Here is a 27,506-nt window from a genome sequence, read left to right as displayed (position 1 = left end):
CATATCAGTTCTGGGTCTTGCTTTTTAAGAAATTACATACTGTGAGCAGTGCCAAGTCAAGAACAAATTCTCCTCCTTGCTTTACCAGGTCACAAGGAGACCTGGTGAGAGCATTAATGCAGTCCTTCGGCAGCAAGAGGCTTATGCTGAAACAGACTGGAATTCTGCACAGCTTGAGCACTCGAAAATTACTTGAAATTTTGTCTTTTGGACTCATTAACAGAAGTCCACTAACTTTCTTGGTATTCTGAATGAACAGCACTTCCAGCTCTCACTGACATTCTAAGAATTTGAACACCTTATTCTAGTCCCTCGTCACTTGTATTGCTCATTGGGAAGAACACAAGGAACTAACTTTCTCCACAGAAGTTTGTAATAGTAACAGCCAATAAAGCCATTGCAGACAGTGAGATAAAAATTATTTCATTTTAAAATGTAAACAAGGAGTAATAAAATAAATTTTACGTAGTTCTATCAGATAGATAGAAAGTGGATACAGAATCATATCTTTTTGGGGGGGTTTTACACATAAGCACACCAGCCAATTAAGAAATAAACCTCAACTTCTGTAGAGACTGAGAAATACAAAATTTTGGACAAGGAAGAATAAGCATAACCAATATATTTTGGTGACACCAAACATCTGAAGATCAAAACAGAAAAAAATCACCCTACAGAAACACAAATATAAATGCTGATCCTTCCAGTAAATGCAGCTCTTGTGAACTTTCAAGAGAGAACTCTAATAAAAAACACACATCACCTCTGTAGTGTATAAAAAATTCTTATAATTCATTGCTTCTTTAATCAACATGCTTGTGAGACTGGCAGTAGGAGTACCTTAAAGTAACCATGATGAAAATGTTAACTATTCTATAATTCTCAACAGCCCACAGATTCTTAAGAGCACTGGGCTGCTTAGAAATGCAGTAGCATGTGGGATTAAATAACTGGGAAGGAAGTGCATGTCACACAGCCTTTTTTCTTTCAGTGTCAATGCCAGCTTGAAGAACACATCACATGCCAAAAAATTAGATGTCACCACCAAAAATTTGACAATAAAGAATTAAGAAGGCAAATTATTTGTCCAAACAAAACAAAGTAAAACAAACCAGACCCATTTCCCTACTTTTCTGAAGACAAATAACAAGAAGGAAAAATATTTAGAAATACGCAAAATATTGAACTCACTACTTGGTACATTAGACTTTCCAGGGAATGACTAAGGACCTCATTTGAAAAATCTAGAAATGCCTGTCAAGAATTCACTAATCATGCAACAATCAGCTAACTTTCAAACTAGTTTTTTGGTTTCCTGAGCAGGTTTTTCTGTCTGATAGCTAAAATACTCTAAACAATTGAAGCTACGTCTGATACGGGAGCCAGAACTCGGGAGTTACTGCTCTGTTTCCAGGAGTAAATGGTGCTTAAAGAAATTCGCAACAACCGTTTGCTAAGTATAAACTAAATATATACTTAATTTAAAATCATCTATAATAATGGGCGATGTTTCTTTATTCTCTCTTCAGATACTGAATTTAGTTCGCTAAAGACTAATATGCAGCTACTTCAAATGACATTAAGGCTGTATTTATTACTGATGAAGTCAGTTTTGCTTTTAGCACAGAAATGTCAGCACTGCCAAAAACCTACACGCCTGGAGCTCCAAGCCTGCAAGGGGAGATGCAGCGGATAGGTACGATCACCACGGCTCCTTTGCTTGCCGGAGCCGTTGCCTGCCGGCAGGTTAAAAGCGAGAAGGGCTGGAGAAGGCTTACGGTGTGTGTGTTGAGGGCCGGGCGGGGCGCGGGGCGCGGACCAGGAGGGGTGCGGACCGGGCGAGGTGCGGAGTGCGGACCGGCCGGGGGGCGGGGTGCGGACGAGGACGGGTGCGGGGTGCGGACCAGGAGGGGTGCGGACCGGGCGAGGTGCGGACGAGGACGGGTGCGGGGTGCGGACCAGGAGGGGTGCGGACCGGGCGAGGTGCGGGGTGCAGGCCGCGCAGCTCCCGCGGCCGCCGAGCTGCCTCCCCTCACGGCGCTGCCAGCGCTCCCCGCGCCGCCCCCGCGCACGCTGCCCCGCGCGCGCCGCCAGGTGGCGCCCCTGGCCCACGCACCGCCGGCCGCGCCCCGGGGCAAGATGGCGGCCGGAGGCGGTGCGGGAAGATGGCGGCGCGCGGGGCAGGGCCGCAGAGTGCTAGTTCCTGCGGGCTCCCCAAAATACGGGTTCCGCACTCGTGCTCCTGATGGTCTCCTCGCCAGGGCAGCACTTACCCTTCTGGGAAGTTCCAGCTGTCAGGCTGCTTTGCCTGCAGCTGTTCCCTATCTAGCCCTCCCACTTTGATCAGCATATCCTAGCAGCTGCTGAGGCCTCCTCCTACCAACCATGTAAAGCAGAGCAGTCGTCGTCGCCTCAGTTTGTAAAGGGCTGGCTGAGCTGCAGAGAAGCAAAAGGAATCACAAAGCTCAGTTCATGCCAGATTTCGCTGGTAGATGTGTTCAGGAACATGCCCAAGGTGGCCAGTTCCACAGTCTCTGTGGAAACCACCACAGCATCCCTGCTGGCCAAAGCTGTTCATGGTCTCAGGAGGGGATCAAGGATAAATGCAAAAACCTTGATTTTCTCAGTTTCCTTGTGTCTTGCAACATAATTCGCACCATGACAACTCTCTACTCAAATTAGGTAGCTCTTGTAGGCCATGTCTGATGAAAAAGTGAAAAATCTTCGTTTTCCTTGTTTGCTCAGTCTGTTGAAAAACGAGCTGAGGGAGCTTACATGACCCAAATGCAAATGGGTTATTATGCAGTAAAAGTTCCTCAGACAAAAAACAAACAAACAAAACAACCAACCAAACCCCACATACCAAAAAACAGAGGCCATGGTTTATAGGTTCTCTTTTTTCAGGCAGTTTTTGTAGAGCTAAACTGCAGCAGTTTCAGTAGACTAAACTAAATAAGGAACATTCACTTCATCGAAGATAAATATAGGTCCAGTACCAAATATACAGTAACTTATTCCAGATGATGTTGCCCAATGGAGTAATATGACCTGACATTAACATCAGTGTCTTTTATCCAGTCCCTTTATGATTTTTTTTTTATTTTTATTTTTTTTTTTACTAAAACACCCATTAGAAAGTACTTTGGCTCTCTTTTTTCCTAGGCTTTTTCCAGAGAAACGTCCCAAGAAGAGGAAGAATTGCTCAGTAAAGCAAGTATCTCAAAGACAATTACTAAACCTCCCTGGATGTGCCATGCTTTGTTGTTCCATTGCTATCCTGTTGGTGAGCCAGATTGCACTGGGAATACTATTTGCTTAGACTGGGGCTGGTGTTTTTCTCTCTGTTGCTCTTGTGAGAACAAATTGCTAAGCATAGGTTGTAAAAGACATTGTTGTAGATAAATTTTTCTGTTAATGAACCTCAGAATAATGTTATTAAAATGAATGGTCTTTAATTAATTTAATTTATTAATTTAATTAATGAATGGTTTTCAAATACATCAATAAAAAGAAGAAAACAAAGGATAATGGCAGACGTTACCAAACAAGAGGAAGCAGAGAAGGCAGAGTTACTGAATGCCATCTTTGCATCGGTCTTCACTGACAAGAGCAGCCCTTATGAATCTCTGACCCAAGAGACCAGGGCACAGAAATACTGGAAGGAAGATTTTCCCTTGGTTGAGGAGAATTGGGTTAGAGAACATGTAGGTAAATTTGGCATGAATAATAAGTGCATGGCTTCTGAGGAGATGTATCTGAGAGAGCTGGTGGAGACCTAGCAGTGGCTGTTCACAATCATCTTTGAGAGGTCTTGGCAGCTAGGAGAGCTCCTGGAAGCCTGTAAATCATGGCTGGATATCTCCTGCTGTTGTGTAATACAAGTAAAACCTGTGGAAGGTACCTAATGAAGGGCATCAGCGTGGAACTGCAGAGTTTTTTCCAGCAACTGGAGAATATTTAACCAGACCTAACTTTAGTGGTCTGTTCTCACGGTGCAATCTTCACATTCATACATTCTGTTTCCGGTGCTATACAGATACTATGCTTAAACACGTAGGAATTTCTAAGTTACCGGCTAATTATCTGTGCACTGAGAAATACAGAATTATGGCCGGAGAAGTACCAAGAAAAGTCTTTTCCGTATTTGCTGGTAACCAGTATAAAGTCCCTATACATCTTGGAGAAGCAGATGATTATCAAAAAAGGGGAGAGACTTCAGCAGCTATGGAAATGCAGCTGCTAGTTTTTCTATGAGCCATCCACACAACAAATGGCTTCTGACTTTATAGTCCTTCAGCATTGCTTGAATTTTATTACAGTACACTCTCAGCTGTTAAATAACTTGAGAGATGTGACTAATAAGAGTAATTTTAGGTACAGAAGCATGTAGTGCTCCTTGTATTGCACTTTAAAGATAAACAACATTAATCCCAGGAAAAAAAAGTTAAGAAATTTTCTATGCTAGGTTGAGGCAAAGATGTCATTGTTTCTCTTATAATGTTAATTCTTTTTTGCTAAACCCTGGTCACTGGAGATGGAAGAAGAACATAAAGAATATAAAGAATATAAAGAATATAAAGAATATAAAGAATATAAAGAATATAAAGAATATAAAGAACTGCATACATTACCATGCTTCTCTTGGGAAGTCAGCTAATATGCCTGAAATATAGAGAGTGTGCTGTCTGTCTGACTAAAGAAAATAGAAAGAAACTATTGAGAAAGATAGAACTCCTGTATTTTAGTAGATGCTGTTGGAATAAAGTACAACAGTTCTAAGTGTGACTAAACTTTGTACAAAAGAGTTTATTGTACAATTTGTTAGATTAAAGTATGTGACAATAGCTTCTGAGAATGTCATTCATGAACATGTGAATTTCAGCTAAATTTCCTTTAGCTGAACTGAATTTTCACTCTCAAAAATGTGAAAATCTTTAGTGGATACCATATTCCAAAAATCGTTTAGCAGAACACTAAAATACATTTCTTAGGTAGATATTGACCCACAACTGCACCCCAGAACAGAATTACAGCATTTGCTGGCCACTTGTGCTGTATTTAAGAGTAAAAGGAATTCAAATTTTCAAGACTGTGGGTCTGTGTAGGTCAAGTTAACCACGTCAGTTCATTTTATATGTGCTAGTAAATAGCTGTTAGATAATGTCAGACTTCAGCTCCTGCTGTGCTAGGCAGGATGCAGCCTGTTGCCGTAGGAGAAACAGGGCAAAAGTACCTCTAATTAGGATGCTGCTTTGAATCTGTTCAAAAGTCTTTTTCAGAAAGTTAAGGTTTCATGTTCAGTTAATCTGTCAATAATGTCTAGAAAATGTCTTCACTCCCTTCATGCATTAGATACTCATGTATCCATGGAGACATATTTCAACAGTCATTTGATTCATACATGCCAGTCTGCTTTAAAAAAATCCCTGCAACTAAATCTGGTAAATACAGTGAGTTTCTCGTGTGTGAGAAGCTTGACCGCTGTCACTCTAAGTGGTGGGTTAGGTTTGATAGTATGAGCTTCAGCAAGTAGATTTTTTATGGACATCAAAAGGCTGTCATCTGTGGTCATGTATTTTTTATATATATATATATATATATATATATATATATATATATAAAATGTTATATATAAAATTGTGCATGCAGTTTATGTTCCTCTTTCTGCAGTAAGTCCATTGCTTGCTATTCCGTTTTATACCCTTTTACCAGGAAGGCAGGGAGAAAAGGGATTTCTTGAACTGGTAGACTTACGTGGGACATGGCCATTTCCTGAGGCAAAAGTGGAATCATGGAATATTCTGAGTTGGGAGGGACCCACAAGGGTCATGAAGTCCAACTCTTAAGTGATGGCCTATACAGGGATCAAACTCACAATTGCATCTTTATTAGCAACATGCTTGACCAGTTGAACCAATCTTAAAGTAAGATGTGTTCCCTTCAAAAAAAACTGGTTTCTTGAACCCTTTTTCTATCTCAAGTCTTTCTAACAAAAGAGGCTTTCTGAGCTTTTGTAATAAATGCACGAGGGTATAAGACAAATGTTTGAATCTAAGAAACATTCATAATTATCAGATCCACTTAAAGCACTAACCCCATCATGTTAAAATAGTTGTCCCAGCCCCATTCATATTTCTTTTCCCTCTAAGCTCAGGAATTTTTCTTTGCCTAACAGTGTTATGTCATTTTGAATTAATTGCAAAACTCATTTGGAGAAAGTAAGGAAGGATAATGAAGCTATGTGCAACTGTATAAGAAGGTGTGAAAACTGCAGATGCTTGCTCAATCAGTCAATGAGGTAATGGTCCTCAAGGTTTCCCTCCAGGATTCCAGGACACTAGAAGCCTTATTAAAGCCCATGCTGAGCATGAGCTGAGGTTCTTTCTCACCTCTGAAGGACTGAAACGTAGAATTTAGTGAGGGTCATGCTGTGGTGTCATACTCACTTGTCATTCAGAATTTCACTCAGCCTGATTTTGGGAAGTTTCTAGCAGTACTCTTCCTTTATCCAAATGAAGATATTATTGTTCTTCCTGTGCCGATGTCAGCCCTGTCTCCCTACAAAAGTGAAAGCAACATAGCAGTTAAACCATTTTATTAAGGAGTTGCTTAAACTAACATAGTTGGGTTCTCCTGTTGGAATTAGCACTAGAGTTCACCAAGTCTCTTTCAATCATTTTCCAACAGTCCTGGCTAACAAGGGAGGTTCCAGACAGCCAGAGGTTGTCCAGTGTGATGCCCATCTGCAAGAAGGGTTAGAAGGAGGATCTGGAAAACCAAAGGCTGTCAACCTGACCTCAGTGCTGGGGAAGGTCATGAAGCAGATCAGCCTGAGTACCATCATATGGCACATGCAGGACTACCGGGACATCAGGACCAGCCACCATGGAAAGGCAGGTCCTGCTGAACTAATCTGATGTTCTTCTATAGAGTAGAATATACTTTATATACTGTATACTGTATAGATATATAGATACAGATAGATATATAGATATATATATAGATAGATATATAGATAGATATATACAGATATATATCTAGATAAAGCGACCTGTTTAGTGGAGGGGAGAAAGGCTGTGGATGTTTTTTGTTTAATAAAGTCTTTGACACAGTCTCCCACAGCATTCTGGAGAAACTGGCTGATCATTGTTAGGACAGGTGCACAATGCACTGGTTAAAAAACAGGCTGGGTGGCCCAGCCCACCAGAACTCCATTGTGGTGAATGGAGTTAACTCCTGTTGGAGAACAGTCACTAGTAGTGTTCTCCAGGGGTCAGTATTGGGTCCAGCCCTGTTCAATATCTTTAACAATGATCAGGATGAGGGGATCGAGTGCACTGTCAGTCACTTTGCAGATGACACCAGGCTAATGTGCTGGAGGGCAGGAAGGCTCTGCAGAGGGATCTGGACAGCCTGGATCCATGGGCCAAGGCCAGTTGTGTGTGAGGTTAAGCAAGGCCAGGTGCCAGGTCCTGCACTTGGGACACAACAACCTTGTGCAGAGCTGCAGGCTGGGGAAGGAGGGGCAGGAAATCAGCCCAGAGGTAAAGGACCTGGGATTGTCAGCAACATGACAGGAGTGAACATGTGCCTAGATGGCCAGGAATTCCAGTGGCATCCTGGCCTGTACCAGAAATAGTGTTGCCAGCAGGACAAGGGCAGTGATTGTCCTCCTGTACTCAGCACTGGTGAGGCCACACCTTGACTTCTGTGTCGTGTTCTGGGCTCTTCACTGCAAAAAAGTCATTGAGCAAGTCCAGATAGGGGCAATGGAGCTAGTGAAAGGTCTGGAGTACAGTCTGATGAGGATCAGCTGAGGGAACTGGCAGTGGAGAGCCAGAGAAAAGGAGGCTCAAGGGAGACATTGCAGCTCTCTACAACTGCTGAAAGGAGGCTGTAGTGAGCCTCTTCTCCCAGGTAACAAGTGACATGGCAACAGGAAATGGCCTCAGGCTTTATCAAAGGACGTTTAGATAGAGTATTAGGGAAAGTTCCTTCACTGAATGGGTAGTCAGATATTGGAACAGGCTTGGAACAGGTCACCGTCCCTGAAAGTATGTAATAAACATGTAGATGTGGCACTTGGGGATTTAGTGGAGTAGATGGCAGTGTTAGATTAAGAGCTGAACTCAATGATCTCAGAGATCTTTTCTTGATAGATTCTGTGATCCTATAAAAGTAGTAAGAGATAGAAGCTAAATTAGCATGTGGGTCAAACAATCTATTAGGATATAGTGAGCAGAATGGATATTTGAGAACCTAATTTAAAACTATGAGGTTTCAAATGGCCTGAGCTGACAAAGACACCAGGGTATACTTACAAGAAAGCATTCCTTATCATTTTTTCCATAACTGACTGTGTATTGGCAAGCTGTGCCAAAACAATGTATTGTAAATAGAAAGACATCTGGTCTTGTGTTTGAATGGTATTGACTATAGTGGAATTTATAATCCTGAAAACTGGTGAAATGGGGGAAAAATACTTTTTTATATTATTTATCCAGTTAAATACTAATTTCTTTCTGCAGAATGTGTGACTCTGTGGCTATCGAAAAGGAAGAGATAAAACACTCCTTGATGAAGTGGGTGTTATGATCTTCCAATTATCTACTGTAACAGAAATGTTACAGTCCGAATAACAGGTCTGTGTTAGCTTTGTTCCTGCAATGTACCTGGGGCTCTTTTATTCTTTCCTATGGAAATGAATTGGAACACTATATGTGACTGAGCTGACTCAAATATGGGGCAGTGTGCAAATGCTTCTAAAACATCTGAGTAAATAGAGTAAATAGAAAGGGATATTTCAAGCTCTGACAAGGCTCATCTTGTAAATTGTGCTCTCCCATCCTTCTCTAACCCAACAGAACTATCCAATTTTACAGTTTTACACAGCCAGGCAGAATAAAACGATAATTGCTTCTGGTTTTAATTTGGTTTGCTGTAAGACAGAGGTATTTTAGAATTTGACAACCGTTGTTAAGACAGAAACATCAGTGAAATGTAAAGTGTTTCTTTTTAGTGAGTTTTGCAAATTTAATTGCATTTCTGCTTCAGTTAAGATTCCAGTTGAGTGAAGTATATATTTACATTTGTGAATAAGCTTAAATATATTGAGGGATTGGAATTTTGAACCAATGCATGGTTGGGAGGATTACTTTGAGATAGATAACTAAAAAGCCAGAATTTGGGGGCAAAATTGTTAAAAATAAACCAAAAAAAATTTACAGCAGAAACCCATTATGCTGGTAGTGGTCTGCAGAAGCTTGTACAATCACACTGTTAATTGCTAAAGCCTTGCTTAGGTCTGTAGCAACCAAAAGATGATGCTGTGGTTGGATGGAAAAGTCCCTATCATAAAACCCAATGATCTGCCACTTCAGCTGCCCACAGTACCAGAGAGGGCAAAGCATCCCCTTGAATGAGCTGCTTTCCCACAGTCCTAGGTCAGAGTGGCAGCAGAGAGAGCAGAGGAAGTTCAGTCTTCTGTGGAGTGTGTGTGTATGCCCAAGACTGCTCAACCTGCATTTGGTATGGACCAAAGGAAAGCTCTTTTTCAGAGTTACTGTTCCTAGCATGTTTCTCCAAGAGTGTTTTCTTGTTCCCAATCCATAAACTACTCTACTGACTCCTGGATTTCCTTTGAAAAGCTATGCAGTTTGCCAGCTGTGTTCCCTACATAACATTGCAATTGTTTGCTTTTAAGTCCTTCATAGACAAGGCAATGCCTGTTCATTTCTCTTTCTCCCACTCTCTTCTTAGTTCCCTCATAAGATTTAATTTTCTTATTCTTTTTGCTGCTCCTTTATTTGAGCAGAGGTAGGCCTTGTATTGCTTCTTGTAACATGAAGCAGTGTACTGCAGAAACTCTGATAGCCTGATATGGGAACCTGGACAGAATCAGCAGGATTTGAAGGCCTCTGCTGCTCTACCTAGTGGTAGAGCATACACTCTACTGGACTGAAATGCTCCTGTATCTTCATATTTTTTTCTGCAGCAAATTACTGTATTGAGTGCAAAAACTGAATTAGAAAGAGTGGAAACAAAATTTTCTCCATTTTTCTTTAGGAATAAATTATAGTCTTTACTGTGGTCTGAGCTGGCAAAATGTGTGTGATGCACTAAACATCTGCTTCAACAGGAAACAAAAAAAAAAAAAGTGCAAAACCAAACCAATCAAACAAATAAAAAAAAAAAAAATCACAAAAACCCCCAAGCATGGCATCTTTTATAATCTGCTGTATGCCAGTATTATCCTAATATATCAGTATGATTTCTCTGCATTTCTTTCATATTTGAATTGTTGCTAGTTCTCCTTAGTGATGACACAAGTTCTTCCAAATAGTGGTTTTTCCCTTGCATCTGAAAAAGATGTGTAATACTGAGCAAGGAGACTCCTTATGTTGACTTTACTTTCACATCTGGAGTCATCAGGAGGTCCCCTTTTTTAATAGTACTATTCTAAAAAAACTGATAGTTTCTATGGTGTCGTCTTATTAACTAACATCCCAGAGGACTGCTGATGCCTCAGGCACTGCTTTCCCTTGCTGCACATGCCTAAGAGTGATGCTCCCAGCAGTGGGGGTTCCTGCAGGATGGCCATGCTAGTCTTCTACCACCTCAGCAGTCAGTTTCCAAAGTGAAGTACTTGATTGGCTGTGCCCAGGCTGCTATGAGATACTTGAGAGACAAACTTACATTGCTTGCTGATGCCTACCGTCTGTTTCTTCTGCATCTACCACAGCTTGTACTGATTCAGTGCTTGTACTGCATAATGTTACAACATCTTACAGTTTTTTAAAACACATGACAGAATGACTATAAAATGGTACCACAAATGAAGTTCCTGTGATACGAACTTAGTAGCATCTCTTTGGCTTGAGAATGGTATTTAAAGGTTGCAATGTCTGTATTCGGTGTTTCGGGTTTTTTCCCAAATGCTATCAGTCTTTTCAGTTAAGAGATTTACTGCTTTATTAACCAGGGGAGTGAATTCAATGAGATAGCTCTCTGTCTCACAGCTGGTCTATATATCATTCTTCTGGGTGCTGTTTCACTGAATTTTTGCCTAACTATGTTGTTGAGGTTGAACACACTGAAGTTTTGACAAAAACAGTTCAGCTGGGTAATCAAGGAAGTCCTACAGAAACTGTATACCTGCATTTGCAGTTAAGAATTGATTTAATTAGTGACAGCAGATTTAAGAGGTCAATTGCAGGGTTTTTTGCTTATATTCAGCAAGGTGTAACTAGTGTACTCAGTGACTCCAGGAATGTGAGAAGCTTATTTATTAATATTCAAAAGCTCAAAATAATTGAAATGTAACTTCTAATTTCTTCTTCTTACCAAAACCCCAGGTTGCCAATCTTTTCTGCAGGGCAGTTTAGTATGTATGTTGTAAATATATCTAAAAACCATAAAACATGGTTTGTTTCCTTTTGGGGCATCATACAGTACAATTAAACAGTATGGAGATTAGATTTTCAAGATAATTTTGGTTTAGAACCACAGCTTATCTGATTCTAAGTGCAAATCATAATTTATTCTTCTGTTCTGCTTAATTCCTCTATTTCACGAATATTTGCAGTCTCATTCCTATATAGAAATTTTAGTTCATTCCACTGTAATGGTTTGCTATTTAGAATGCAGTTATAATCTTGTTTCTGGATAAAATTTAAGAAGTCAGTTCCCATTGTGGACTAAGTAGTGCTATTATGGAAGAAAGTTCCTACAGTTAGAAAAAAATCAGTGCACAGTACAACGGGGTAGAAAGACAATCAAGCACATCTAAGGATACTTCTCTTTTACTGTTGCTGTAAAGGTGTTCATGAAAGAATCAGTGCAATTTCTTTTCTAATTTATGGTCAAACTGGTTATTATTTACTCTATTTTATGATTTCCATGCCCCCCCTAAAATCTGTCATTCAAATGTGTCTGCTATCATGGCTGTGTTGCAAGCTTTTCTCTGCTAGTCCTGACTAGTGGCCTCTTGCACACAGCTGAAAGGACAGAAACTGTGTTCATGTGGATTCCTGCAGGGATGGTGAAACACAGACTTTTGAGTCTGTGAACTGAATCATTTCACTCTCCTTCAGCCACCTCCCAATTGTAATGTCCTGTTGGACTCACATTCATGATAATTCAGTTTCTGATGTTATAGCAGTCTTTTGCACCCCTCATCCTGGAAATCAGATTTTCTCAAGACTTGTCTACAATGTGCTGCTGCTGGCCTATCACAGAACCACAGACTCACAGAATGAGTCATGTTGGAAAGGGACCACAGTGGATCATCCCCTCCAACCTCCCTGCTCAAGCAAGGTCTCCCTAGAGCACATTGCACAAAATTGCATCCTAAAGGTTCTTTAGTGTGTCCAAGAGATAGCTCTAAGAGGAGACTCCATGTGGGTGTCTCATCTTCCTCACTTCTCATAGCAGAATTCTTTAATCTCATCTCCAAGAGCAGGGCTACATACCAAACATATCTTCAGCAGTGGCTCCCTGCCCAGGGCCCAGTATGGCAGAACACTTGCTTTCCAAGCTGTTGCCCAGGACCACCTGCAGGAATAGCACAGCCTCTTTAAGTGATGGTCAGGGGGCCTAGAATTGTGGTCACATGCTTGGGATGATCAGACTTTCTGTCTGCGATGCACTTGCCAAGACACCAGTGCTTCCTGCAGAAATGTGCCACCTGCTTTCTGCTCTGGTATTCCACTGCCATGGCAAGGACTGGGATGTTGTGTCAGAGGCATGACAGATAACTCACCCAGCAGCTGCTGCCCCATTCTGTGTGGGACAAGGAAGGGACTATCTGGGTTCATTTTCAGCTTCTCTCACTGAGGACTGCCAGGCAAGAGGCAGCAGGGTCAGTTTGTTCCAGCATAGTGATCCCTAATTCTCCAGTCATAGCCTTGTGCTGGAATGTATCCAGAAAACATTTAAAATTTAACTTAGGGGTGGCATTGAGAACCAGAGAGTAACACTGGCTCAGCAAAGACCCCAAGACCAGCTTTAAGAGCCCAATCTTCTGTCCACAGAAACTAATGGAACTCTTTAACTATAGAGATTGTTGTCCAAATGCAAAATCCTTGTTTCAAAACCAGGTCAGTGAGACAGGAAATGAAGATTAAAACTTTTTTTCCGTCCTTCAAAAGTGGAAGAATAGCAGCCCAAAAGTATATTTGCACAAGTCATAACCATGCTAAAAGTCCTTTGGAGATTATGCAAATGTTAGTCTTCGCATTATAACCAAAAAACAACCCAATGTTTGAAATAGCAAACTTGTGGCCATTAGGCAAGAAGACAGCAGCAACATGAGCGGCAAACAGAGGCTACTGAAGTTCTTCCAGAAATTCACTGCTCTGTTTCCATGCTAGTAAGCATGGCAGTGGAAACAAATTAGGTAATGATTCTGATCTGGTGAAAAATAAGCAAATGTTGACCCTTTAAATGTTGTTGTTACTGATAACCCAAACTGTTCTTTGGAAAACACATTCATTCTGGTTAGTGCAAAGACCAGATGATTCAGTTTTTAGCAGCATTTTTTTGCTAATTTGCTTTACAAAAGTAAAGAAAGTGTGTCAACTGAAAGAAATAACAGGCTGTTATTATCATATATGGCAACTGTGTTCTACTTTCATGTTAGGCTCTTCTGGTGGGTGAGGTCCCTAATGGACAGTCTCTCTTCCACTTCTCGGGTCTCTGTCCCTGGTATTTGTTGTAAATGCAAATCGGCAGCTCTCATCCTTTGAGTGCCTGATTATTCAGCAGCACAAGAGTTCTGCATGGATCTGTCCATAAATAATGATTTATTAATCCCAAAATTACTCAAAACTATTCTTATACATGTGAAAGGAGTGTTTTAAAAGTATTTTTCTTTTGTCTTATACAATTCACAGGGTGTTGTGGTTGTAAAACCAAAGTTGTCCTAGCTCAAATCTATTTGTGCTTTAGGCTGCTTCATTTCTTGAAAATGTCTACTCCTATTGTCACAGCTTATATAGCCAGTAGGGGTTATTCTGTTGGTAATCCATGGGCTCTGGAAGTGTCTCATAGTTAAAATGATTTTCATTTCTTTTCATCTCTTCTCTTTAATTTATGCTGCACAATTTCCTGTTTTCCTAGTATTTCAAAAATATACCTTGAAGTTTGCTTTCAAATGATAGAAAGTAAGAAATTCAGACTTAAAGAGAAACTTGCAGTTAATTTGCTTTCTGGCACCTAAAGGCCAAAGAGCAGCAGGATTTCATTGGGAGACCATATGGGAAAGCTCTTGGCTTGTCTCATTACCTCCTTCTCAATAATCTCTGCATTTGCAGAGAATCAAGACACTAAAAAGTTTTCATATCCTACAGTATATTGGGCCAATATATTCAGAAAGAAGATTTTTCAGTTCCTGTACCCATAGCATAATTCATGTGACTCAAGTATTGGTGAAGTTTCCTTTGTGTTCTTTCCTGGTGGACTACAGATTTGGAAGCCAGCTTTGATTGACAGCTTGGTCCAATACTCTGAGATAAACTTCCAGTTTAAACTTTGCTTGGGAACAAGGAGGTGTTAGGAAGCCCAGTTGAAGGTACTGAAGAAGAGAGAACTAAACCTGTTCCCAAAAGGAAGTTTCTTTGACCTTAGCCTTAGTGCAGGCCATAGCCTGAAAAAAGGTTGAAAGGAGAAATTGCAAAAGAAGAAATTCTAAGTCATATCCTAACATTAGCCTATGTAAAAAACAGAAATTAGTCGAATGTGTATAACACTGATGTGACCTTGAGAAGGAAGTTAACCTTTTTAGAATGAAGGCTTTAGAATTAAGGGAAATCTTGTCACAGGAAATTTAGTGTGCCTGTCCAGGCCCTAATACTATTCCTTTAGCCAAAACCAATCCTTTTGTCCTCAACAGACTCCAGCAACTGGAACTGCAACTGGACCTGTGGAAGATGAGGAAGTTTCTTCTGGCTCTGATCCTGCTATTGAGACCAAGCTGTTAAGAGAAGAAAGGAAGATGCTTTGAATGCCAAGGCAGTAACAGCTAAACATCTGTGTGTATGTCATGAGTGAAAGAGTCTGTTGGAAAATAATACCAGGAAAGAGGGAAAATTAAGTAGGGCCAGAGATCCAGCTTCACATAAAAAATATCTTTGCAACTTGACAAGGAATAAAGAGATTTGAAGGGTAGATGACTTTCACTTGGCAGGAAAAAAAATTGGAACGGATTGAAGGAGAGAAGATGACTCTTAAGAGGTGAAAGTGAAGTTGAAGACCCAAGGACAGACAGTACAAAATGTTATGTAAAATGCATGATAAGGCATTTGACCCTTTTCATTTCTGAGACTATTAGAGGACAGGATCTTGTGAGAAATAAAAATACATTAGAGTTCCAGTCCTAGTGCTCTCCCTCCTGCCTTTCTCCACATCTGCTCTTCTCACAAGGTTCTATGTGATGACCTGAGTTTGGGTAGATGACATCTCGAGGATATCTTTACTAGATGAGAAATTGCTTGTTTGAGCCCCTCTTTCCTTAGGACACTCATAAACACGTGGGAAAAGTCTTGGATGGATGAAATAATACATTACACTTGCAACCCACAGACCTGTCATCGGTTTATCTTGGAGCCACAAAGACCTTCCCTCATCTTTACAGTATGGGACATATGCATGCTATTTTGCATAAACTACTAGCACTAATGCTATATCTCAGGCAATCATAAGATTTTAGGGAAAATAAAGTATTGAGAACAAGGAGTAAAGAATTTTCATGCTTTTGATGGCCTAGAGTAGCATGTGTTGCAGAAACCATAGATTCAAACATAGACTTATTAAGCACAAATCATTCTGCATAATAGGTTTTATATAGGTTGATTGCCAAATACCATATGGTGGTGCTTGACACCTGTGCATATGTCTACTGGGAGAAATACCTCCAACAAATGTGCAGGCAACTTTGAAAGAATATACAGTTAAAGCCTGTGAGGTGAGATATAAAGAATTATTCTGTTTGACTTTATTAAAATTTGTCTAAATATTTATCTTGCTGCCACATGGCCTGTCAATTGATTTTTCTTTATCCTATGCATTATATCCCTGACTAAATGTATGATGGAGTACCCTGTGGATGACTCTCTCTCATTGCAAGTTATTTTAAATCTCATTTCTTGACCTTTGTTGTTTTCTCAGCCTGCTTCTAGCCCTCCTGCATTCTAAACATTATAGGCAAATCCGTGTCATTTAACTCACATCCATGTGGCAATGCTGGGTTTCTCCTCTCAGCTGGAATGACAGAGTACAAGATGACAAAGGCATTTCTCCACTATTTTGTTGTCTGTATAATTTTTCTTTCTTGCACTGATGTGCAGTGAGGCTGGGAAGAAATACTCTTTGAGAGACAAAAAATATTGCAAGTGAGAAAAATTAGGCAGACTTGTAGACATAAAACAGCATGAAATTTTGAGTTTAAAGATCAGACATAGCAAAAAATTCACAGTAACTTGGGCTGAGTCAGTCTGTTCACCAGTCACTGAAGCCATGATCCACCAGAACATTGTTTGATTTTAAGTATCTGAAAAGTTTCTCAGATGTTTTGCCTAACACTTTTTTTCTCCCTTAGAGCATCATAAGCTAGAAATATCACTAGAAAAGCTAAGTTCTATTTCTCATTTTCCTAAAGGTCCACACTTTTGGCTGACAGCTGAAGAGGAGCCTTCTCTTTCTTTCCCCCATTGTTCCATGTGTGGAGCTGTGATGAAGAGTTGCGCACAAAGAGTAACCTATGTAAGTAGTCCATGTACCCAGTACCTGTGTTGCAGTTTCTCTGCTTGAGGCAGACAGATCTGTGCCATCCTGCCTTTAAAGATTTAAACAGTGGAGAGTGAGACTTCACACTGTAAGCCTGTGGGTGCTGTCAGAGAAGGGATGAGATCAATGGCTCTTCAAACTCTTTATCAAATGGACTGATGGCTCACATACACCCTGTTGTAGCCTTCAGTCACGAGTGACCTAAAAAGACCTGCAGATGTTTCTGTAGGTAGACTGGTTAGCATGATCCTGTGCTGCCAAAAAGTTATGTGGTAAAACTTTAACCTGCATTATTTGATTTTTAGCAGGCACAGCTGTTAGGCAGTAGGGTGCTGTTATGCTGCAGAAAATGCCATTGTCATCTCTCTTGTATTAGTGTTCTTGAAAAGGATGAAGCAGGAGAAACGCTATTTCAAGTATATAGGAGAAAATAGAGCACTTGCTGTTGAATGTGCAGAACAAAGTGTTCCATCTTTACATCTGTCTGCTTGTAGACCTGTCTTTGCTGATACTGATATCGACTGACTGCCAATGAGTGAGACTGCTGGAGCCAAAAGCACAGCATGTGAATGCTTGGATAGTGTTTGGCCAGCAGAGGACTCTTCATCTTAAAAATGTGGTATATTTTCCATGTTGTAGCTATTAGTATGTTTGAGCCACATTAAGTCCTGAGGAAGTTTATAGAAAAGACAAGTCTTTATACTTTGTATCAGCATGATTCTAAAATTAAAAGCTCACTTGTCATTTGATTCCATAGCAAGATATTTCTCATGAAATTTGAAATGTGACTCACTGGTCTCATTTCTCATGAAATTTGAAATGTGACTTTCTGACTCATAAGGCTGAAGTCAAATTACTTGAAAAATTTCTTCATTATAAAAGGCTTCAATGGAAGCTCACTGCTTACAGAAGTGAAGAGTTTGTATAAAGTGACTAATCTGAACCAATAATGACTCTTACTCTACAAAATGCATAATGGTTTTCTAGGAAAATAATTTGATTGTAAGCTAACTAACTCTAAATGTGAATTAATATTTTGTGACCTATCAGCTAGAGCCTCTGGCTTTGACTAGTTTGGAAAAAAAGGGGCTAATGAGTGATCTCTTTGTTCTCTTCAGCTTCCTGAGAAGAGGAAGGAGAGAGGGAGTGCTGAGCTCTTTTACCTGATACCCAGTGACAGAATACGTAGAAATGGTTCAAAGCTTCACCAGATGAGGTTTAGACTTCATATTAGGAAGCATTTCTTCACTGGGAGGGGGGTGAAATACTGGAACATGCTTCCTGGAGAAGTGCTCAATGCCCCAAGCATGCTAGTGTTTGAGACATTGGGTTAACACTTGATTAAGTGTTTCATCACCCCAGAAAGGGTCAGGCAGTTGGACTGGATGATTTTTGTTATGTCTCTTCCAGCTGCAATTCTATTATACTGCATTGTATTCCATTTCATTCCAGTCTATTATTTTGCTTAAAATAATTTAATTGGTTTTTTTAATATATCTCGCTTGTTTTTTGATATGGCTCTGAAGGACAGTATTTCTCATTCCTTGAGGCCAATGGCAAATTTTCTACTGATTCACTGTAGAATAGTAACAGATATACTTGGTTAATGTAATGCAGTAAAAAATTTTCAAAACTGCTCAGTATGAAAAGAAATATCAAATATAATTTTTTTATTGGAATTATCACCTCTGCAGTAAGTTCTTCCTGACTGTTTTAGTTACAGATTTTCCTATTTCCAGAAACTGCGAATCTGTTCTCTGCATTTTACTTCATCTTTAAATATCTACTGTTTGAATTTAGAATATCCTCCCTGGTGTAAGTATTTTAATGTTTTTTGAAAATTTTGGCTTACAAAGCTTTGAACATTTTAGGGTTCTCAGAGACTACTAGTTTAATGTTGTTATGACTGTTAAGGAAGTATAACTCAATTACAAAGTGAATTTTCCAAATCTGCTCTGGCTAATGGAATGCCACAACTTTTGTATTGAACTTTCCCTTACCACTCAGACAAAGATCCTCTTTTAGCATGCACGCTTGAAAATGCCAGCAAACACTGCTGTCCTTGTTGTCCAAACAACAAGATATTATGTAATTTTAAATAGGATGGATTATTTCTCTTCTGTGGAAAGAAACATTGATTTTGCTGCTTACTGAAAATTAGTTTTCAGCTATGGGATAAATATGGAGAGCAGATGCTTATAACTCTGTCTTGGCCCTATTAAAACTGAGAAAACTCTCATTGGCTTAGGGTGAAACAGGTTTTTTTACTCGGCAAGGTTATTCTGAGAATTTATACAAGTGAGAAAGCTTGTCTTATTACCTGATATATTAATCAGAGCCAGCTGACAGCTTTTCAGTGTGAGGAACAAACCTTTGCTAGCTGTAGATGAGAAGCAGGATTATTTTTTGCCTCAGGGAGAAAATAAAAGGATAAGAAAAATCAGGATGTAAACAGGAAGTAGGGCAGATGTCTGCAGGGTAATGCTTACCACTTTTTCAGGTTTTAGGGGCTGAAAGAGAAGCCAGAATGCAAAATTCATTCTCTGTCTCAGGTCTCTGATAAATCAACATATCATAGGGTAGAGCCACAGTCCCTTAGAATTTTTCATCACTCTTGACCTGAACCTTCCTGTGCCTGTGTTTAAAACTACCACTGTTGGACCAGTTCAGTAGATCATGAAAGTAAAACACTATTGAAGTTGGTACTGCTGCCATGGTTTACACTAGATGACTTTCTGTGATTGTGTTTGGTTCCAACATATATTATGTTTTTACATGATTCATAAAGTTATACTTGGAATTTAAGATACCAATTGGAATTTAAGTTATCCATAGAGATGACAGCTCTGTCTCCCCTCCGGTAGAACTGACTGTATTAAAGTCCAAATTAAAAAAAAATATTTTTTGGCTTTGTTGCAGAGTTTCTAATCATTAGACTGCTTGTAAAAGCTAGTCATTTATCCTGTGGCATGAAGAATAATTGTTTGTTGGTACCTGCAGTGCATGGTTATAGACTGATGCTTGATCCTTGATGCACAAAGAAAAATAACTTTTGTCAACAGAAATAGACTTAAGGCACTACTATGGTTGCAAGAGGGAAACATAGGTGTGGCTAGTGTGATCTAATCCCTACTGATAAAACCAGAGGTGTTTTCCTACTAAAGCAGTTAGGTGTTGTAGGTTAGACACTCACAGAGATGCACAGAAACAGAATTTTCCAAACAAACCACAATTGTTAAAGGACAAAGACATGTCTGGGCTCTTCTAGAAATGAGTCTGAACAACCCACCACAACAAAGAACTAAGATGGTTTATGCAGGTGTCAATCCACTGAAGTGAAATATTTCAAGTGTGGCCCAAAAAGTGCCACATGGCTTAAGTGATCTTAACACTGAGGATCTAGACTGGGAATCAGATCGCCTACATTTACTCAAGGTACATAATTTATTCAGCCTGTTGTTAGTACTTAGGCAGACTGAAAATGCTTTCACTTTACCTCATAATCAATTTTCTGCTAACTCATCCAGAAACCAGCCCAAGGTGGTGTTATGAAAATAATTTAATTTTTATGCATTTCATTTTTGCAGCAATCACATTCTTCTAGTGCTTCTCTTCATGGATATAGCTAGGGAATATTCATAGACAGCTCTCCCAAAGACACAGACATCTCCCAAAGACAATTCATAAACAGATTACTCCCAAACCCTGATTTACAAAGCTCTAGAGAAATGTCCAGCATGTTTGCTCACAAATTGGTTGTTTGTGAACCAAAGCAGAATTTTTAGAAAGGACTAAATCTAAATTTATTTGAGAGGAGTCTGGATCTAGTCAAAGAAGAGGGAAGAGAGAACTGAAATTGGGGAAGAATGGGGAATAATGCAGGGACAAATGTGTACTGTCTCTACCTTTTTGTTTGAGGCGGGATCAATCCTAACATTTATTTGCTTTCCTGTTGTTGCCTTTTCACTATGCTGCTGAGGAGAAGGCCATGTAATTACAGAACAAAATTAATACTAGAAAACTCTGGAGTGCTTTATCCTTATATTAATGACTGTGTAAAGCTAGATGCTGAATAGAATTCAACAGCAACCTCTTCCAAGAGAAAAGGGAAAATGCAGATATATTTTCTTCTTTAGGAGGGCTTTATCAGTGCAGATGTTTTTAGTGCCCTTCAGTGGCAGGAAACATTATTCATTTTCAAGAGTGCTTGTTTTCCTTCAGTGTAGAAAATACTGATCTGACCTTAAAAATATTAGTTTAAGTGTAGGAAAGGGCAAAAAAAATATAAAATGGAGCACTATTTGTATGTCTTTGTTCCCTAATATTAAAATATTACTTCAAATTGTGAGGAATACTGATTTTTTTTTCTGCAAATGTGTCCTGCTTATTCAAAAAACAGGCTTGTTACCTTATCTTGCATGTCTCTGTATGATAAAGTGTTTCTAGAAAGTCCTGTAGCAACATCCTGAGTGAATCAGAGTTACTTTGAAGGTTCAAAGAGAAATTAATTTCTGGTGGCATTGCATAGGAATGTACTGATTAGCAGTTCTCATCACACTGAGGCTCCCTTTAGCTTGATTCTAAACACCATCATTTTTATCCTTTCAAGGGGCCCCTTTTGTCTTAATTAAAAATGGCTATTTGATGAATGATGTCACAGTAAATATCCCTTAGCCATTTAGCCAGTTTCTCATCCACCTTTGACTGGATGTGGAAAATATTCAGTATTTCCGTAACTGTGGCTGCAGTCCTTCAATGGAAGAGAATAACTTGAATAAATCAGCATCAGTGAAAAGTAAGAATACCTGATTGACTGCTGAAGATAAAGTTCTCTTGGTAATCATATTAATTCCACTTCCTTTAATCACAGATCACAGAATGCTTTGGGTTGGCAAGGACCTTAAAGATCATCTAGTGTCAACCCTCTGGTCAGAAGCAGGGATGCCACCCATTAGATCAGGTCCAACCTGGCCTTTAAAATTGTTCGATTTTCTATAGGACTGCAATGAAGGAAAGCTCTTTGACTTACTGAAGGCTGACTTCAAACTACAAAAACAGAAGGAAAACACCACCCCAAAACAGTGATATTCAGAGGACAATGTAACCACTAACCTGTGGGACTGGAAATACTAAGGTGAAACTTTTGTTCAGCATTTCCTGTTCTTCTGTTTCATGTTCAAGGACTTACATCCATGCAGCTTTAGTTGAATATTCTGTTGCTGTTGATTTTTTTATATGAATTGTGAGGATTCAAGATTACACTTTCTAGTGTATCAGACTAAGTATGTCATCTGAGACACGGAAACATCAGCACTGTATAGAATGTCAAGGAAGTCTTATCCTCCAAGTAATTTGATCACAAAAGAATGTCTACTAAAGACATTAAACTCTGTTTTGCTTTGTTATTTAATCTTACTGCTTTCATAATGTGTTCTTGATTAACCAGTGTTTATTGCCATTCAGGGGTATATGTGCCCCTAGAAATATCACTTTAATATCAAGGAGACAGCAATTTTATTGTTGTCATGCTGCAATATTTGGGAGACACTGTTTACTCTTGAGAATGCAATTTCACTTTCAGAATTCAGTCTTCATGTTCCACGTGCATGTTCTTAGTTTCATCTAAGGGTTGTGGTTCTTTAATTATTTCCCTACACCTCGTTAAAGAGTCCTGATACTTAGTGGTATAAGTGAAAGTCACTTTTTCATATTATTCAGAGAGTGACAGTGTTCTTCCTACTGGATATGGGAATTTTGCTTACCACACTCTCAGTTGCATAGAAGTCCAGTATATGGATTATTTGTACAGTGCAACATCTTGAAAAACTGTTAGGCCTGAAGAGCTTTATAACCATTTATTTCTTGAAATCAGATTTAGACAAACTTCTAAGACTAGGATGATACTAAGTAGCAAGTATATATATTTTTTTTTTATTTTTAAGCAGACAGAGATTACTCCCAAACCCTGATTTACAAAGTATAAAAGCCAGGGTCCTTGTTTCTCTATTTTCTTTGTTTCAAAGACTGATCAGCAAGATAATTTTCTTCTGATGTTTGTAGCTTTTTAACCTTTCTAGAAAAAATAGGATACAGTGTTTTCATGGCACTTCTGACTTGGAAACACCTGGTTTTCATTTGCAAATGACATGAGAAGCTCTGGTCCTGTGTTTAGTTTCAAATGAAATCTGTGTGGCTGTAATGCAGAGCAGCACTATTCTGGGTCCTGGTAACAAGGAGCACCTTAATTGAATTGACAAAAACACTCCCCTTTCTTCTCTTCCTCAACAACTCCCCCAAGTTCAAAGTTATATTAAGGAATAAAGGGTTGGAATGAAATAAAATGAAATTAAATAAAGACAAGGACCCTTTCCAAACAGTGTGCTCCAAAGTGTCTGGATAAAAAACCCTACAGCTTGAGCTGCTTCTATGATACAGGTCAATAAACTATGAACTCCACTGTGAAGAAAAAAAAAAATAGGAAAAAAGTGGAGAGAGTGCACTGCAAAGTTCACAAAAGGGAATGTTGGAAAGTGTAAAATGAATGTATCTTCAGCCTCACGGATAAACCCTGTACCTGAGGTACCCTGTACCTGTACCTGGGCTTATTTTACAGCGTAAACCCCTCAGTGGGTTCCCCATGAGGGAACTGTAAAGGAAAAAACCAATCCTTTTACTTTGTCTTCATTTTTGAAGGTAGTGCAAGTTTTGAATACTCTCTTTGAGACTAATTCTAACCACATGGAGAGCTGCCTGTTCTCAAGTTGCTACTTTCAGACTGAGTTTGTTGCCTTCTTGGGGATTTAACTGTCTCTAATGGTAACCTGCCCATGTAGATGCAGACAAAATCATCTAAATTCTGACTTCTCTACTGCCTTCCCACAGTTTCCTGTTACTGGTAAGATGACAACCACACTGGTCCTGAGAAGGAATAGGAAAGCAATTTACATTTTGCAGGTGAGGATTTGCAGTGTAAACTCCAAGAAAAAAATCTAAAATGCACACAAGTACATCCCATTGCACAACAGGAACATCTTGAAGCTGTTGAATTTCTAGTCCATGTGAGAATGTGGTCTTTTTGAAGTTGCTGTTGTTTCTACTGACAAAACCAATGTTGCCATTGTCCTCCCCTTAGACAGACTTAGACTTAATTTGTTATTGTAGGAATATATTAAATCAGAAGTGGTGCTTCAGAGACGGTACCTCTGATATGCTAATGCAATCAGTGTAAAGGGAGATGGGGCAAGGCAAACTGAAAGAGAAATTTTGCTGTGTCCAAACATGATGAACAAAATCTGGACATGGCATTCCCTGAAACTTTTGACCAATGGGTTGTTAATCTTCCAGAAACAAAAGGATTAGCTATATCTTGACCCATCCAGCACTGTTACATACCACACAAGGTAACCTCCAAGTAAGCTTCACTGTCAGTTTTTTTTTCAGCTTGAGTTTTGTGTACTACGGTCAGCCCTTGACGTGCAGGTTGGCCAAGCTGTGCACTGTGCAGATAATACAAAAATTCTGGTGATAAAAATCAGGGAGTGAAATACTCTGCTGGATGTGAGTCCTCTTGATTCCTAATCACTCTCATTGCTATCTGCATTATGAAGTAGAAATTAGGTGAGAATATTTCTTGTCATACTCTACAGAGGCCAAAGCAATGGCTCTTTCCTATAGCTCACCCATGTCCTGAGATGGGCCTCAACCCCTCTCTAATGATGACACTTTTTTGATGACAGTTTTCTTCCAACTTGTCAGCATGCTTGGTATTGTACTGCCACTGTGTCTATGTTGTTGGTGGTGTTATGTCTGTGTATTCTGGAGCGACTTGTAGAACAGACGTAATCCCATTGTCTGGTCATTTATAACTATTGGAGACAATTCTGGAAATGTACTGGCAGGATGAGCTCTGGCCATTTGAGATAGCCTAATGGAGCTCTTCCATCTTTCAACTTTAATAATTAATCTTATTTTGCTTAATTTGCAGTGATTAGTGGCTCTTAAACAGCTGATAAAAATATCCTATACTTTTTATGTGAAAGCTAACAAGAAATCAGCAAACAACTGTGTAAAATTTCTTCACCTAGAGTCTGGCTGGGCACTGGAACGGGCTTGTGAGGTAAGTGTTTACAGCACCAGCATGATAGAACTCAAGTGTGTGACTCCTGGGGTGTCATACAAAGAGCCACAAGTGGGACTTAATGATCCTGATGTGTCCCTTCTAACTCAGCATATTCTGTGATTCTGTGATTCTGTGATTCTGTGATTCTACATTTGCAATTTTGATCAGTGAGAAATGTAAGTTGTCCCCTCTGAGATTTTCTTTTACTCTCTGGTTCCCTCCATCCATCCATCTACATGTAAGTACATGTAAGTACACTGACCACGACTTTTTAGCACATAAAACAACTTCAGGCTGCTCTCCTTTGTGGTTATGGGAGATGTTTGGAAGGCAGATCAGTCAGGGTGTGAGCTGAAGCCTTGTCTATGCTGCTTTTCTCTGTTCTCGTCAATTCTTTACCTTCTTGTATCAGAGAGCAGACTATTTCCCTTCATTCATTTTGGCTTTGATGACACATGAAATTGGAATATCTTTGACCTTTATTACTAAAAATAAATAAATTCATACCTGAAAAAAAATGATAGGCTTTACATGATCTGCTTTTGTGGTGGCAGGAAAGAAAATTCCAGTATTTGAGAAAACACTTTAGTAGGTGAGCTTAGAAATTCCCCTCTAACCTGTCAGAGCAAAATATCCTCACTCTTTAAATGTGATTTATTTATGTAATGTGACCAAGCTATTAAACTTGATGGCAATCATGGCAGATGGCAGGTGTCATATGAATTTGAGCAAATGTTATCGGCTTAGCAGTCATAAAAAAATAATTGAAGACTCTAGCTCTTAGCTGCATAGGCAAGCAAGAAAGGTAACACAGAGAAATGCTGTAAAGCTTTCTGTGCATACATAAACGCTTCCTTTAAGCACTGGGGCTTGGTGGCAGAGGCCTTCTGAGGAAAAACAGATTTCTCAAAGGCAAGAGAGGCTAGTCATCAGCAAAACTGTGGTTTATAGGTATTCCCCAAATCACATAATGAGAAGCGCTTTGTTTTTCTGTAACTCAGTTCTTGCTAAGAAGTTCCAGATACCTGAAATTAAATTATTTTCTCTATTCCTTAGCCTCTGTTTTACATTGCATATGAAATGTTCTCTAAACTCTTTTAAGATTTGTTCACAATTTTAAGCCCCGTTACTCTGGCACCAGACACCGTGATTTGCCCTCCAGCCTAAGGCTGAATAATGCGGTGGCGGCTGCATGGGTGGGGCCACGAAATACCCAGCAGACTCCCTGTGTGTGTGCTAGACCACCCACGAGGAGATTAATGCCTGAGCAGCCCTTCAGACTGCGAGAAACAGCTACATGTAGGACATTCAGAGCTGCAGCGCACAGACATTGCAAAAATGGTCAAGGGCAAAATATGTGATTTGCACCCCATCAGAGACACAGAGATGCACATCCTGAAACATTTGCATATGAAACATCATCCTTTAACAGCTTCATCTATTGAGGCAAGTAAATGGTGATATCCACTTAACAAAGGGTACTCTACTGGATATGCCTGTATAATGGCCATGGGCAAGGATATCCCTGCAGAATGGCTACAAACAACATGCATGCAAATGCCCACATGCAACCATGGTCCCTTGGGCAGCAGTGAGCTGTCAGATTGTAGGCCCCATCCATGTGTACAAGTTGATAACTGTCTTTTCATTAAGTAGTTGTAGTTTTGGGGATGTCATGGTTTAACCCCAGCCAGTGACTAACTAAGTAGCACACAGCCACTTGCTCACTCCAGCACCAGCGGGAAAAGTGAGGAAAATTTTTGGGTTGAGATAACACATAGTTTAATAGGGAAAGCAGAAGCTGTGCACACAAGCAAAGCATGACTGATTTCCATGAGTAGATGGGGGTTCAGCCATCTCCAGGGGAGCAGGACCTTGTTACACAACTACTTGGGCAGACAAACACCATGACTCCAAACATCTTTACAGTCCTTCTTCTGCCCCTGGCTTTATATGCTGATGCCATAGAGTACGGGATACCCTTTGGGTCTATTGGGGTCAGCAGTCCCAGTTGGTTGCCTCCCAATTTCTTGTGTGCCCCCATCTTACTTGCTGTGAGGGTGATAAAAGAGGCAGCAAAGGCCTTGGCTCCGTGTAAGCGCTGCTCAGCGATAACAAAAACATCCCGATATTATCAACACTGTTTTCAGCACAAATCCAAAACATAGTCCCATACCAGCTACTGTGAAGATACTGTGAAGAAAATTAACTCTATCACATCCAAAACCAGGACTTCATTCCTGAAGTGAAAGCTACTGCTAAAGTGATATGACTGCAGTCTATGTTCTGGCTCTGCCCCATCTCCCTTTACACTGATTGCATTACTGTATCAGAGGCACTGTCTCTGTAGTACCACTTCTGATTTAATATATTCCTACAATAACAAATTAAGAAAACAGAAAAGGAGAAAGTTGCACCAACACATAAGAGTTAGAATTGTCTTTCATCAAGTCCCTTACATGTAGCCTACCAGACATCAAGGCTCATGGGAAAATTCAGGTTTTAATTTCAATATTTTTTCTTAGAACACCTGTTCAAATCTGCTCTTCAGCTGAAGGGGAGAGGGTTCCTAAATGTAAGATTTCCAAAACACCCTCCCTAGGGA

At 39.7% G+C, this 27,506-nt stretch overlaps 1 long non-coding RNA gene across 1 annotated transcript; it reads left to right on the top strand.

Moving 5' to 3' along the window:
* The first annotated feature begins 16,651 nt into the window (after positions 1-16,651).
* On the top strand, positions 16,652-23,736 carry LOC131573769 (uncharacterized). The gene is made up of 3 exons (XR_009276239.1): positions 16,652-16,758; positions 18,522-18,597; positions 23,665-23,736. It is a non-coding gene; the product is annotated as an uncharacterized LOC131573769 (long non-coding RNA).
* Positions 23,737-27,506: the final 3,770 nt, after the last annotated feature.

Source organism: Poecile atricapillus, chromosome Z (genome assembly GCF_030490865.1).
Source record: "Poecile atricapillus isolate bPoeAtr1 chromosome Z, bPoeAtr1.hap1, whole genome shotgun sequence".
Classification (NCBI taxonomy): domain Eukaryota; kingdom Metazoa; phylum Chordata; class Aves; order Passeriformes; family Paridae; genus Poecile; species Poecile atricapillus.
Note: the sequence above shows the minus strand (reverse complement) of the source record. Positions and strands in the feature narration are given on the sequence as shown.